Source organism: Arachis duranensis, chromosome 6, assembly GCF_000817695.3.
Source record: "Arachis duranensis cultivar V14167 chromosome 6, aradu.V14167.gnm2.J7QH, whole genome shotgun sequence".
NCBI lineage: Eukaryota > Viridiplantae > Streptophyta > Magnoliopsida > Fabales > Fabaceae > Arachis > Arachis duranensis.
The window spans coordinates 67,067,325-67,081,543 of NC_029777.3; positions in this window are offsets into that span (position 1 = coordinate 67,067,325).

The following is a 14,219-nucleotide window of genomic DNA, read 5'->3' on the forward strand; positions in this document are numbered from 1 at the left end:
TTTAAGGTTAAACTGGAGCTTAAACGTGGGAATGCTCCCTGGTGCATTTCTCATTTCTGGCGTTTAACTTCCAGTTTAAGGTTAAACTGGAAGTTAAACGCCAGAATCATGAAAGCTGGGAAAAGCTGAAAGTGGCGTTTAACTTCCAGTTTAAGGTTAAACTGGAGGTTAAAGGCCAGTTGTAGCTCTTCTCAGCCTTCATGATTTTGGCGTTTAAGCTCCAGTTTAAGCTTAAACTGGAGCTTAAACGCCACTTCCCAGCATTATATGTCTTGGCAGTTTAAGTTCTAGTTTAAGCTTAAACTGGAACTTAAACTCCACATGTGATCTTCAAGCTTCCTTTATTGATTTTGTTGCTTCCTTGCCTAGCCTCTTTTTCCCTAAAATCATCCAAACAACTGCATCAAAGTCTTGCAAAATTTCCTGAGAATTCTTCCATTCATAGCATTCAAGTAATATAACTAAAAACTCATGGAATTTGCATCAAAATCATACTGTTTGGATGGTTCATTGCTTTGTTATTCATTTAACCATTCTTGGTTACTTTAAGCTCAAGAAAATGCATAAAACAACTAAAACTAACAGAAAAATGCTAGTGAAACTAGCCTAAGATGCCTTGGCATCAGTTGTAGCTAGCCACCATGTGATTTGAACCTTATTCTTTGATTAGGCAATCTCTTGATGGATGATGTTGTGCATTTACTTTAATGCATTATGTTTAATGAGCATATGCATCCATAGGCATTAGGTTGAATGCTTTCATGCTTCTTTAACGCTTATTTCACCTTACAAGTTTACTTAAAGCATCTCAAGCACACTAGGAACAGTGAAGAGCATGCTTCTTTTGTGACATAACTTTTATGCTAATGTGCGTTCTAAATCGTGCAATTTAGAATTCACATCCCTAATATTTCCTAATGTCACACTAATTCACTCACTCAATTCTAGTGATTTACCTCACTCCAACAATGTACGTGTCCTTGCTTTTGTTTTTTCTTCTTATGGTGTTATATTTTTGTTTTTCATGATGGATGCACCGCAAGAAAAAACGGAAGCAAGACTGAGAACACGCAGCACCGGTTGACCTACCAGCTGAAGGTAGCAATCCGGAGAGTCATCGTACCCCCTTGCTCATCTTTGAGTGCACCGAGGACGGTGCAAACTTTTAAGTGTGGGGAGGTCGTGCGACTAATCGGCGATTTTGGGTGACAAGTTTCTATTTCCAACACTTTTGCATTTCATTCTAGGATTTTAGGATTTTTACTTGTATTTTCTATTTTTGCATATGTATACACAATAAGCTTAGTCAAAATAATGAAAATTTTCAGAATTTCTATCTATAGGGGACATCAATTGATTTGAGTGAAAACTTTTCATAGAACTTGCTTGAGTTATATATATTGTGGATCATGTTTTTGAGATAAGAACACAAGCTTGTGAGATTTGAGCCTAATGGTGTGGTTACATCTCATAACCACTTATTTTCCTTCTTGTGTGCAATTATTCTCTTTCTATGATTGTAATCTTTGATTTGTTTGATTCTTTATGTCCATTATTTTGTGTATACATGCATTTATATGATTGAGGCCATCACTTCATTAGCTTACTTACCCAAATAGCATTACCTTTTATCTTCAATTGTTAGCCAACTTTGAGCCTACGATTAACCCACTTATTCTTTAATTTAGCACATTACAAGCCTTAAAGCGAAAAATAATAAGTGTCCTTATTTGGATCTTTGATTAGCTTAGGCTAGAGTGTGTGTATCATTCAAGTGTGGAAATCTTGGGACATTAGGGGAATAAAAGGGTAGTTTTGTATTGTTATTGAAAATATTGGGAATTGGGTACATACTCATGTATTGATCAAATGTATAGACCTTATGCATTGCTGCTCTTGTATATAGAAATGAAAAAAAATGAGAAGAAGTAAAAGAAAAAGAAAAGATAAAGAAAAATAATATGGAAAAGAAAAGAAAAAATAGAAAAAGAAAGAAAAAGAAGAAAAAAAGCAATAAAAGGGGACAAAATGCCCCAAAGTGAAGCTCAATAAATCAAGGCATAAGTGTTGTGAAATGAAAAGGGATACATGAGTATGTGAAAAAGTGAGAAGAATGGGCAGTTAGATTAGCACTTAATTGTATAGGATATCATAGGTTAGGTGGAAAGTTTATGCTTATCAAAGATTCAAATTTCAAGCTCACTTAACCACATATGCATCCTACCTTGACCCTAGCCCCATTACAACCTAAAGAAAAGACCTCATGATAGATGCGTGCATACATGAAATATTTGTTGATTGTTAGAAGAAAAATAAATCTTAGAAAGCATGAAATAGAGGAAAATTGAGAGAATCAACCCTAAACACTTGAGCGAATAGAGCGAAAACACTACCGGTGAGGGTTCGATTGCTCAATTACATATTTCCACCTGCACTCATCAACTTTTCATGCAACTTTGTAAAAATATTTAATAACTCAATTCAATTATGGATTAGACTTGCTAGTCCTTAGCCCTCGTGCATATATGCTTCGTGGGAATTGATTTATTTTGACCAAGTAATTACATTCATTTAGATAGATGCATTTAGATAGGCTGCATTTAGTTAGTTCCATTAAATAAATGCCATACCCTTACTTGAATTTTAGTTTAAGCATGATGACATGCTTAGTTTAAGTGTGGGGAGGTTGATAAACCCCATTTGTAGGGATTATCTTGTATCGATTTTAGGAGATTTTAACACCTTTTACCCACATTTATTCAATGAATTGGCATGATTTTGTGATTGTCTCATTATTTGTGCTTAGATGTGAAAACATGCTTTTTAGACCATTAACTTGATGATTTTAATCTCCCTTTAATCCCACTAGATGCCTTGATGTGTTTGTTAGAGATTTCAGATTGAAAAGGTAGGAATGGATCAAAGGAGTGAAGAGAAAAGCAAGCAAAATGACAAATCATGAAAAGTCAAAGAAGTTGAACTCGCCCACGGACGCGCGCGCACATCTGGCGCTTACGCGCACCTTGCGAAATACCCCATGGACGCGTACGCGTGTTGTGCGCGTACGTGTCGGTGCTAGTTTATGATTTTTTAATGAAAACATGGCCAGCGAATTCAGAAGGGTTGTGGGGCCCAATCCCAACCAATTTTGGCACCTAAACTGCTATTTAAAGCCAAGGATTAAAGAGCAAAGGGGATACACTCACTTAGAATCATTCACACTCATTAGGATTAGTTTAGAGTTAGTTTTAGAGAGAGAAGCTCTCACTTCTCTCTAGGATTTGGATTAGGATTAGGTTTAGTTCTTAGATCTAGATTTAGATTTATTCTTTCTTCTACTTCTTCTTCTCAATTCCTTGTAGTTACATTCATTCTTCTTTCATTCTTTTGTTGTAATCTCCTTTATGTTGTTCTTGTATTTTGTTGTAGATCTACTTTTGTTCCTTCTATTCTCTTTCCATTCAATTAGAGGTAATTCATAATAATTGTGTTTCTTTTGATTGTTGTTGTTAATTCCTTGCAATAATTGTTGTTAGATTCTATTCTTGTTGTCAATTTGCTTTGCTTTTCCTTTGTACCTTCCAAGTGTTTGATGAAATGCTTGGTTGAATTTTAGTATAGATTTTGTTCCCCTTGACCTAGGTAGAGTAATTAGTGACTCTTGAGTTATCTAATTCCATTGTTGATTGATAATTAAAAGTTGCTAATTGATTTGAATGCCTCTAAAGCTAGTCTTAGGAGTTGATTAGGACTTGAGGAATCAAATTGATTCATCCACTTGACTTTCCTCATGGTTAGAGGTTAACTAAGTGGTAGCAATGGACAATTTGTTATCACAATTGAGGAGGATAACCAGGATAGGACTTCTAGTTCTCATATCTTACCAAGAGCTTTATTGGTTATTAGTTTATTTTCTTTGCCATTTATCTTTCTTGTCTAAAATCTTAAAAAAACCCCAATATAACTCACAACCAATAACAAGACACTTCATTATAATTCCTAGGGAGAACGACCCGAGGTACAATACTTCGATTTATAAATTTAGGGAGAACGACCCGAGGTTCAATACTTTGATTTATATGAAAGGATTATTGCTTGGTTTAGAAACTATACTTTACAACGAGATTTCATTAGTGAAATTCTATATCGTCAAAAATTCAATCATCACCCCCTCAGCTACATGTGTCGGACATGCAAGGAGGGAGGCTGCAAAACGCAGCTCGCGTTTGGGCTGCACCACCCGCAAAACACAAGTAGCATTTGACACTTTTTAAAGAGTCAACATCCAGCTTGATCTGCATGTAGGGGACACCTTTCTCCACATTTCGACTTCTTGTGGCACGCCCTGCAAAACGCAAGTTGCATTTGGCAGCCATTTTTTCATGTTTTTTTTTGTTCAACGCAAAACATTGATTGCATTTTGCAACTTCTGCATTTGTCAAGTCCACATCAATGTATTACACACCATGCACCAATATATTTGTATTACACTAATTTTTCTCTATTAATATATTAATTTCTGTTATTATTATTATTATTGTTATTATTATTATTATTATTATTTAGGTTTTAGTTCATATTTTATCAAAAATACTTTTCCTACAAATTTAAATTATTATTAAATTGAGTTTTAGAAATATATAAATAATTCTATATTTAACCTAACAAATATTTTAATATAGTCGTATTAACTTTTTATCCAAGCCTACAAATTTTATAAAGAGACCAAATATACATAAGAATAAGTTAAATAGTTTTGCTATTTCAAGAACAAAAACTCATTTTAACAATTAATAATTATATTTTTTTATTTGTTTACAATATATATAAATAGTGAGAAGTAAAAATCAATTTTATCATTCCATTTAATTGAAAAAGATGCAATTTTAAGTATTTTGACACGTTTTGCTTCTCTTTTATATTGTCACTTTCTCACACAAACTCCTAACATATTTTTTCTGTTTTGCCTAACCCCTTATTTCCTTCCTCGACCACACCCATGGCCATTTTTGAGAAGTACATTGAATGGAGAGCAACATGACAGCGAGACTAAGACAACGAAAGTGAGGCAATGGCAAATACATAAAACGCCAGCCTCTTAATCATTGAACAATGCGGTTAGGATACCCATTTGGAGGAGAAGACCAATTTAAGGTAAGATCAGGAAGGAAGAGGGGGCAGTTGGTGCACGAAAATGAAACTCATGCAACTGAACCGGCAAGTGTACCAGGTCATCCAAGTAATACCTTAGGTGAGTGACGGTCGAATCCCATGAGGATTGTCGGATTGAGCAAGCTGTGGTTATCCTGCAGATCTTAGTCAGGCGAATAAAAAATTGATTGTTGTTGTTGTAGGCGCATAAACAAAACAGTAACAAAAGCTATAAAGAATTGACATAGAAACAATAGTAAGAAAATAGTTAAGGCCTCAGAGATGCTTGTTCTTCCGGATTGACACTTCTTACTGACTACTTTAATAATGAGTGATTTATTCAATGGCAAGGCTGTAAGTGATTAAGCCGTGGGTCGTGGTCATTAATCTTCTCGGATCCAAACCAAATGCCCGAATAGGTCAGTCAATCTGGATGAGGGTAAAGCGTACGCAATTCAGTCTCTGATGATCCTACTCAAAATACCACAGACAAGGTCGGGTCTTCTGGATCGGAGAATGAAGCTCTCTGATTCTATCCCTAGAGCCACGGGAACCTCAATTACCCCTGACTAACGAGATTTCATGTCACATATCCTAATTAGCCCAAGTAACTTGTTGGAACCTATGATGTACTCTCAAGCTGTAGTTTAATACTATCCGGATTAGGACTCGTAAAGAACTCATATAGAATAAGAGGTCATACTGTCGTTCCACCCAGATTCATAAAGATGAAGAACAAAAATACACCATAGAATGAAATCAAACATATATTAAATTAGAAAACTAGAAAAGTAATAATATTAATCCATAGGAATGAGCAGAGCTCCTATCTTTAACTTAGGAGGTTTAGCCGCTCATAATTTACAGAAAAGATAAGTTCTGAGAAGTTGAAGATCAAAAAGTTTTTCAACAAAGGTGATCTTTCTTCTATTTATACTAATAACTATACCTAAAAGATATTAATAATAATTAGAAATTACAAAAATAAAATAAACTAAGCTAAAGGTGCAAAAATCCACTTATGGGCCCACTTGGTGAGTGTTTGGGTTGAGCTTGGCATCCGACTTGGAGGAGTGGGCATTGAACGCCCACTAGGGGGTGTCCACACTACCTTGATGCTCCCTTGGTGGCGTTGAACGCCAGTTTTGGGTGTTCAACGCTGGCCTTGGTCCTCTTGGGGCATTGAACGCCAGAAAGGGGGTAAGTTAGGCCTTCAACGCCCATTTTGGGCAGTCATTTCCAAAAAAAAGGCTATAAACTATTATATATTTTTGGAAAGCTCTGAAAGTTAGCCTTCCAACTCTATTAAGAGCGCGTCAATTGGATCTCTATAACTTCAAAAATGCTCCTTTGAATACACAGTGGTTAGAATTTGATAGCATCTGCTATCCTTTTTGTGCCTCTGAATCAGACTTTGCCAAAACTTGCCAAATTCACCCAAAAATCACCTAAAATCATACAAAATCCACAAAAACTCAAAGTAGCAACAAAAAAAGTGATTTTTGCACAAAAAACCTACTAAAACATAATAAAACTTAACAAAATGTACTAAAAACACTGAGAAAATAGTACCAAAAAGTGTATAAAATATCCACTCATCAGCAGTGGTGTTCCATGGGACTTGTTACGAAGGAAGCCACAAATCCATGAGTTGTGCTTGATGGGGGTCTCGTCACCATTGCCACCTATTATTCTACTTCCCTTGCCTTAATATGCTTTACCACAAACACTCTTCCCCTTACGCTCTTCTGCTTTGCTACCTGATAGAACCTAATTTCATGTGATCAATTGTACAAATTTTAGGAAGCAATTTATTCAATTTCCCTATGCTTTGTGTGCTTAATTGATTACTTTTGTGATTCTTTCTCCTAATTGCAATTAGTGATAAATTACATGTTTCTTGTCCATAATTTGAATGCTTTTGAATCTTTAATAATCTACTTGACACTTTGATGTGTTTGTTAGTGTTTCAGGTTGAATTAAGGACAAATAGAGGAAAAGAAACATAGCTTATTAAAAGTGGACCAGAACACAAAACAAAGGCAAATTAGGTTTCCCAAGGCTGCGCACGCGAAAAGGAGTTGCGAATGCATTATATGCTCGCCTATGCGGATGCTTTCATACTCGGTAGTAGAGTCATAAGCCATGTTAGTGAAGCACATGAGCTCACGTATACTCCCAAAAAAAACCCATGCATATGAAATTCAAGGATAAAAGAAGAGAATTCAAAGGGGTAATGTAGAGAGAGCTAGGTTATGTTTTAGTCAGTTTTAGAAAGAGAATTTCTCCTTTCTCTCTAAAATTATATCTCTCTAGAAATTGAAAAAAGATGACAATTAGAGCTTGATTCTTGAAGTCCTGAATACAAATTAAAATAAAACTAACACTACAAGAAAGTCGTTGGATATTGTCGGATTTAGCGTCTGAATAAATCCGACAGTATAAACCTCACCGATAATTATTTACCGACGGAATTTTCGTCCGCTGCTAATTACCAGCGGATATAAACTTTTAACTGTGAAATTTTTGAGCTTGTTACTGTCAAAATTTTTTTCGGTAAATTCGATGGTAAACTTGCATTTTAAATTTTTAAAAAATTTGTTTGAAAATTTAATATATGATTTTAAATATTTGATAATTTCTAAACTAATAAAATTCAAAGTTTTACAATTTCTTATAATAATTTGTCTATAATTTTTAGTTAAAAGTTCACAAACAAGTTTAAATATCAAAGTTTATTATTAACAAAAAAGAGAATTCAATTAAGTAGGAAAAGCAAATTTAAAATGCACCAATTAACTAACAACTAATAATTAACTAGTTTATCATCGATAACATCAACCATACATTCTCATAAATTAAGGAAATACAATAGCCAAATTAAACACTATTTCATAACCAATAAAAATTTCATTGTCAACTATCATTAATATTAATAATCTGAGACAATTCTAAAACCACCAAAGCTGTTCTTCCATTTCTATCTGATTCATTTAAATCCAAACATCGTTTTAACGAATGATGTAACAAGAAGTCATATCCTCTTGTTACTGCAAAGACAAACTAGTTGGTCCATTCTACCATAAGAAAACATATTCTCAGTCTCCACCTAAACTCCCACTATGATAGGGTCATTTAGTTCTTTTAAGTGCTGCCACACATTAACTAAACTAAGTAAACAAAATAAAATTCTAAAAGTAAATAAGCTAAACATGTTTTCAATGAAAGTTTGTGATTATAAGATTGTTCATAATAATATTTCCATCTCCTAAATTAGCCTATATAATATTTAGAAAAAGCAGTATGGTTTAGTCTCAAAAGTTGGCTTAATCGCTTTGTCTGAACCGTAAAAAGCTGTGGCTTATAGCAAAGCACATCAATCTCACCATAAGATCACCTGTATTTGCCTTTCTAACAACCTGCAATCAAGTTTTAAACTTTACATGATAACTTCTTGGCATATATATTTCAATACAGACTCAGAAAATTTTTCAAGCTTAAGTCAAATGTGAAATGTGAAATAAACTTGCCTGTTGAATGCCATTTTAAAGAACTACCAATTCCTATCAAATAATCACAACATTAGAGATTGGTCATAATTTGAGAATCAAATTTTTCAAACATAAAATTCAAGTAAGATTAGACAATTACCGCAATACCAGTGACTAGTATGTTCCATGGACAAACCAAAGAAATAACATAGCGAACCACAAGTATAGTGCGAACTAATTACAATATAAAATTAATATTAAGGCCACTAAAACTCAAAATTCTAACAAATAACTTGCATTAAGTACTCAAGCAACAGCAACAGTACCAGTACCATCATTTGTATAAATTTCAGAATAATTATTATCTAAATACCCAAGCAATGAAATAGATAACCTTTCCAATCCAAAATCCTTTAACATTCTACAATGAATGATATCCAAATTTACAAAACAATCGCATGATTATAAAAATTATAGAAGGAGCAGTGAAGCATTTACTTGAATGGAGCAATGAAGCAGTCGCGGGCAGAAGAACCAAAGACAGAGATGGACCTGAATGGTAGTTCAAAAAAAGGTGTTTGGACAAAAAATGGGTTAGGTTTTTTTATTAAAAAATGAAAACAAAATGAAATAGGGAGAGGGATTAGGAAAACCTACCTGGCCGACGGAGGAGAGACATAGCTCCAGTGACTTGACAGATGGAGACAGATGGAGAAGCTCTGTTTGAGGCAACGAAATGCAATCCAAAAAACTTGACACAGACTTTAGAGGAGAATGAAGATGGGCAGCGCGGGCGAAGGGTGGCCGGAAGGGTTGCCGGAGGATGTTGTAGGGGAAAGAGAACTGAGAGGAGAATGGAGGCGAGAGAAGGGTGTTCTTAAAAGTGAGGGGAGAGGGTTGCACATTTTAAATTTAGATCAAGTTTACCGTAGGATTTACCGGCAGATAAAACCGACGGTAATGCATTACATATGACCAAAATGCCATTCCATTAATTGAGATTTATCGGCGGAAAAATCTGATGGTAAATCCTGGGGAAACCTTTTTATCCATCGAAATATCAAATCCAATGGTAACCTTTTTATCCGACGAATTTATTGTCAAATTCGTTGATAAATCCGTCGCTAATGTCCGACGTTAAATGCGATGGTAAATCTAACGGTATTCAGTATTTTTCTTGTATTGTAACCTAACAATACATAAATCCTAAGCCTAATTCTACAAAGAGGAGAGTAGATTAACTTGATACTGTTCATTAACATGTTTTGTGATTCCTTCCACTTTAATCTCTTATCATTGTTTCCATTTGTCTTTAATTCATCTTAAAACACTAACACATGAAGACAACAGGTGAATGACTAATGATGCAAATACATTCAAATTATAGAAAAAATTCATGTAATTGTCACTAATTTTAATAGAAAAGAGAATCACAAATAAAATCAACCAAGCACAAAAAGTATAGAGAAATTGAATAAAATCTCCTAAAATTTGAACAATTAATCCCATGAAATTGGGTTCTATCAATCTCTAATTAGATATTTTAAGCTATTCTGTGAATTAAATTTCGAACTCTAAGGCGGGTTGGAGATGGAACAAAAAGGGCTAATTTGCCAAAGATGGTTATCATTGGCTCTTGTATTGTTTAGTGAACTCGGATACTGATGCTTCTTATTTGGTTGGATCTTCAACAAGCCTTTTTGACTTTTGAGATCTGTCATCATCGGAGCTTGGCAAGTTTTAACCTTTATCAATGGTGTTTATCCCACCCAGAAAGCATCCTCCACTACCTTAGGGACTGTATCAAAGGTAAGGATGTCTATCAGAGGTTAGGGTTTGTTAATGTCCCTTTCTTCCATGTATAGAATCATCATATCTGGTTTAATATGGGCTTTGAAAATGATATGTTCTTGAGTTTAGCTGCTAGATTGTGGTGAATTTGTATATATAAGAATGATAACTTCATGAAGAATAATGTTAGCTTTGGTTCATCGGTTTCCTTTAAAGCTCAGGCAATGGCAAAACCTTCTAGAAAGCTCAAATCCCTAATATTCATTAGTGTTACCTTCTCCTGAATTCCTAGTCTCAGTCCCAAGCCGGGCTTGACCAAACTTGATTGTGATGGTCGCATTTACCAGGAAGAGAGCATAGTCGGTGATGAGTGCTAAATATCGATTTAAAAATTCATAAGTAAAAAACTCAAATTTCATTGTATCTCTAAACCGATAATTAACACTCTCAAAGTTTAGTTAAAAATATCACAATTCAAATCAATAACTGGGAGTTTAGGCTTGAGTTGTTTTCCTATTAAAGAAGGTAAAGCTAGCACAATTAAAGATTAAATGACAAAGAGATGAAACTAAAAGTAATCAAGGCAATGAACTAGGAATAGGAAGTAAATCTAAGTTATAAAAGACTTTGGCAAAAGTTGAGGGTTAAGGATCACTATCCTAGTCAGTAACCACAACATGATCATTACAAAGAGCTAACCAATTCGTCAACCTCTACAAGTTGAGGAAAGATAATTAGGCTTATTAACCCTAATCCACAAATTCTAACTAACTTACTAATTGAATTTAGTAAAAAATCAGTGTCAATGAAAAAAAGATTAATTAACATCTCTAAATTATCAATCAACTTAGATATTAGTAACTGAAGTTCATCTAAGTTCCCAACCCAAGGCAAGAATGGAAATCTACTCTATAACTAATTCAATCATTTTGTCAAACATCTAGAGTGCATAAACATAGAACTTCATAAATTGCAAGAATTAGTAAAATATTCAACTCATAATTCAAGAAAGCAATAATAACATCTCCAATAAGTAATAATAAAATATCAAATATCAAATTCATTAAAGGAATTGAGAATTTAACAAGGATTCATAAACTAAAATAGCATGATAGAGGAAGTAACAAGAAATTCTAAGAAATTAGAATAGCAAAACAAGAAATTATAAACTAAAAACTATAATTAAATAAAACTAAAACCTAGAATTAGAAAGAAATTAATAAGAAGCCCTTGAACTCTAGAGAGAAGTTGGAGTTTCTTTTTCTAGAATTCAAGGTCTAAAACATAAAATAAAGAAAAAATGAGTGTACGATAAGTTGTCTTTTATCCCTCCCAAACGTTGCTTCATATTGGCTCTAAAGTGGTTTGAAATGTGCTAAAATAGACTCCAAATTGTGAGTCACGTGCCATTTTAAATAAGACATGTGATCAGACTGGTGTTATACGCTTTTTGGCATCATTTTCATATAGTTTTTAGTATGTTTTGTTTAGTTTTTATTGAGTTTTTATAGGTTTTAGTGTTAAATTCACATTTTTGGATTCTACTATGAGTTTTTGTATTTTTGTGCAATTTCAGGTAATTTCTGGCTAAAATTGAGGAGATGGAACAAAAGTCAAATTCAGAGACAAAGAAAGCATTACAGATGTTGTCCAGATCTGACCTCCTTGCACTCGGAAGAGGTTTTCTAGAGATATAGAAGTCTAAATGAAGTGTTCTCAATGGCTATGGTAATCTGACTTCCAGAGCTTTCCAGCAATGTATAATAGTTTATACTTTGCTTCAGATTAGAAGGCCCAAAACTGGCATCCAAAGCCAGCTTTCTGCCCCCTTCCAAGCGTCTAGCGCCCAAAGAGCAGAGACAAGCGTCTAAACACCCAGAGAAGACACCCTAGCCAACGTTCAATGCCCTAGGAGCCTCATAGCACATGGATCTCATCAAAGCTCAGCCTAAACACTCACCAAGTGGGTCCCAAAAGTGGATTTTAGCACTAGATAGACTATTTTATCCTTACTAGTCATATGTTTAGTATTTAAGACTTATTTTACATCTCTCTAAGGGGAGAGCACATCATAGACATTATTTTCAAGTTTTACATTGTATTTTCCTTTCAATATGAGTTTTTAAACCTCCTAGGTTGAGGGAAGGATCCCTGCTGAGTCCTATGTATTAATAAAAGTATTATTATTTCTTCTTCGATCCATGTTTGATTAATTTCTAAGATGTATACTCGCTCTTCAACATGGTAAATAGGATGATCAGTGACAATCAGCTCTGTTCATCATTGATAAACCACTATTTTATGATTTATATTATGCTCAATTGAGTGGTTTCTATCAATTCTTTGCTCACTTATTCATATAAATTGCATGGTTTTACAATTCCTTCCTTACTCCTTAATATATTTGAAAATATGTTTCCTGGACCATAAAAATATTAATTTTAATTATTCTTTATTACCATTCGATGCCGTGATCCATGTGTTGAGTATTTCAGGCTTTATAGGGCAGGAATGACTTAGAGAACAGAAAGGAAACATGCAAAAGTGGAAGGAACATGTGAAAATGAAGTTTTGGTGGAAATGGCAGCGACGCGCACGCATGGACGACGCGGATGTGTGACTACCGCAGAACCCAAGCGACGCGCACGCATGGACGACACGAACGCATGCCTAGTGCAAAGCACAAGCAACGCGTACGCGTGACTGACACGTACGTGTGACAAGGAAAACTTCTAAATGATGCGCACGCGTGACGGATGCCACGTGCAGAAAATTGCAGAAAACGTCCCCAACGATTTCTGGACTCCTTTTTGGCTCAAATTCAAGCCCAGAAAACACATATTAGAGACTATAAAGTGGGGGAATGCATCTATTTAAGGAACAACATAGACACAACATTCATTATTCACAATTTTAGTTTTAGATGTAGTTTTTCTAGAGAGAGAGGCTCTCTCCTCTCTCTAGGTTTTAGGATTTAGTATTTCTATTAGTTTTAGGCTATTTCTTCCCAATTCCAGGTTCAATGTTCCTTTAACTTAGTTTCTCTTCTACTTTTATCTAATCTATGACTTTAGTTTGTTTATTTTTCCAATTTGATTTATGAACTCCATGTTAGATTTGATTTTCTTTATTTAATGCAATTTGAGGTATTTCATATTTATGATTGCTTTCTTCTATTTAGGATATAAATAATTTGGATTTTTCTCCTCCCTTTGCTTTGGTTGAGTAATTGGTGACACTTGAGTTATCAAACTCAGCTGTTGATTGAAAATTGGAATTTGCTTATTGATTTGGATTCCTCTAACGCTAGTCTTTCCATAGGAGTTGACTAGGATTTGAGGAATCAAACTGATTAGTCCACTTGACTTTCCTTTATTTAGTAAGGGTTAACTAAGTGGGAGCAATAAACAATTCTCATCACAACTGATAAGGATAACTAGGATGGGATTTCCAGTTCTCACACCTTGCCAAGAGATTTTCTAATTAATAAATTATTTTTCTCGTCATTTAAATTACTTGTTCCTTATTTCAAAAACCCAAAATATACCTTTTTCCATAACCAATAATAAATCATACTTCCTTGCAATTCCTTGAGAGATGACCCGAGGTTTGAATACTTCGGTTATAAATTTTATTGGGTTTTGTTACTTGTGACAACCAAATTTTTGTACGAAAGGATTCTTTGCTGGTTTAGAAATTATACTTACAACACGATTATTTTTGTGAATTTCTTTACCATCAATCAATCCGATCATCAAAATGGCGCCGTTGCCGGGGAATTGCAAA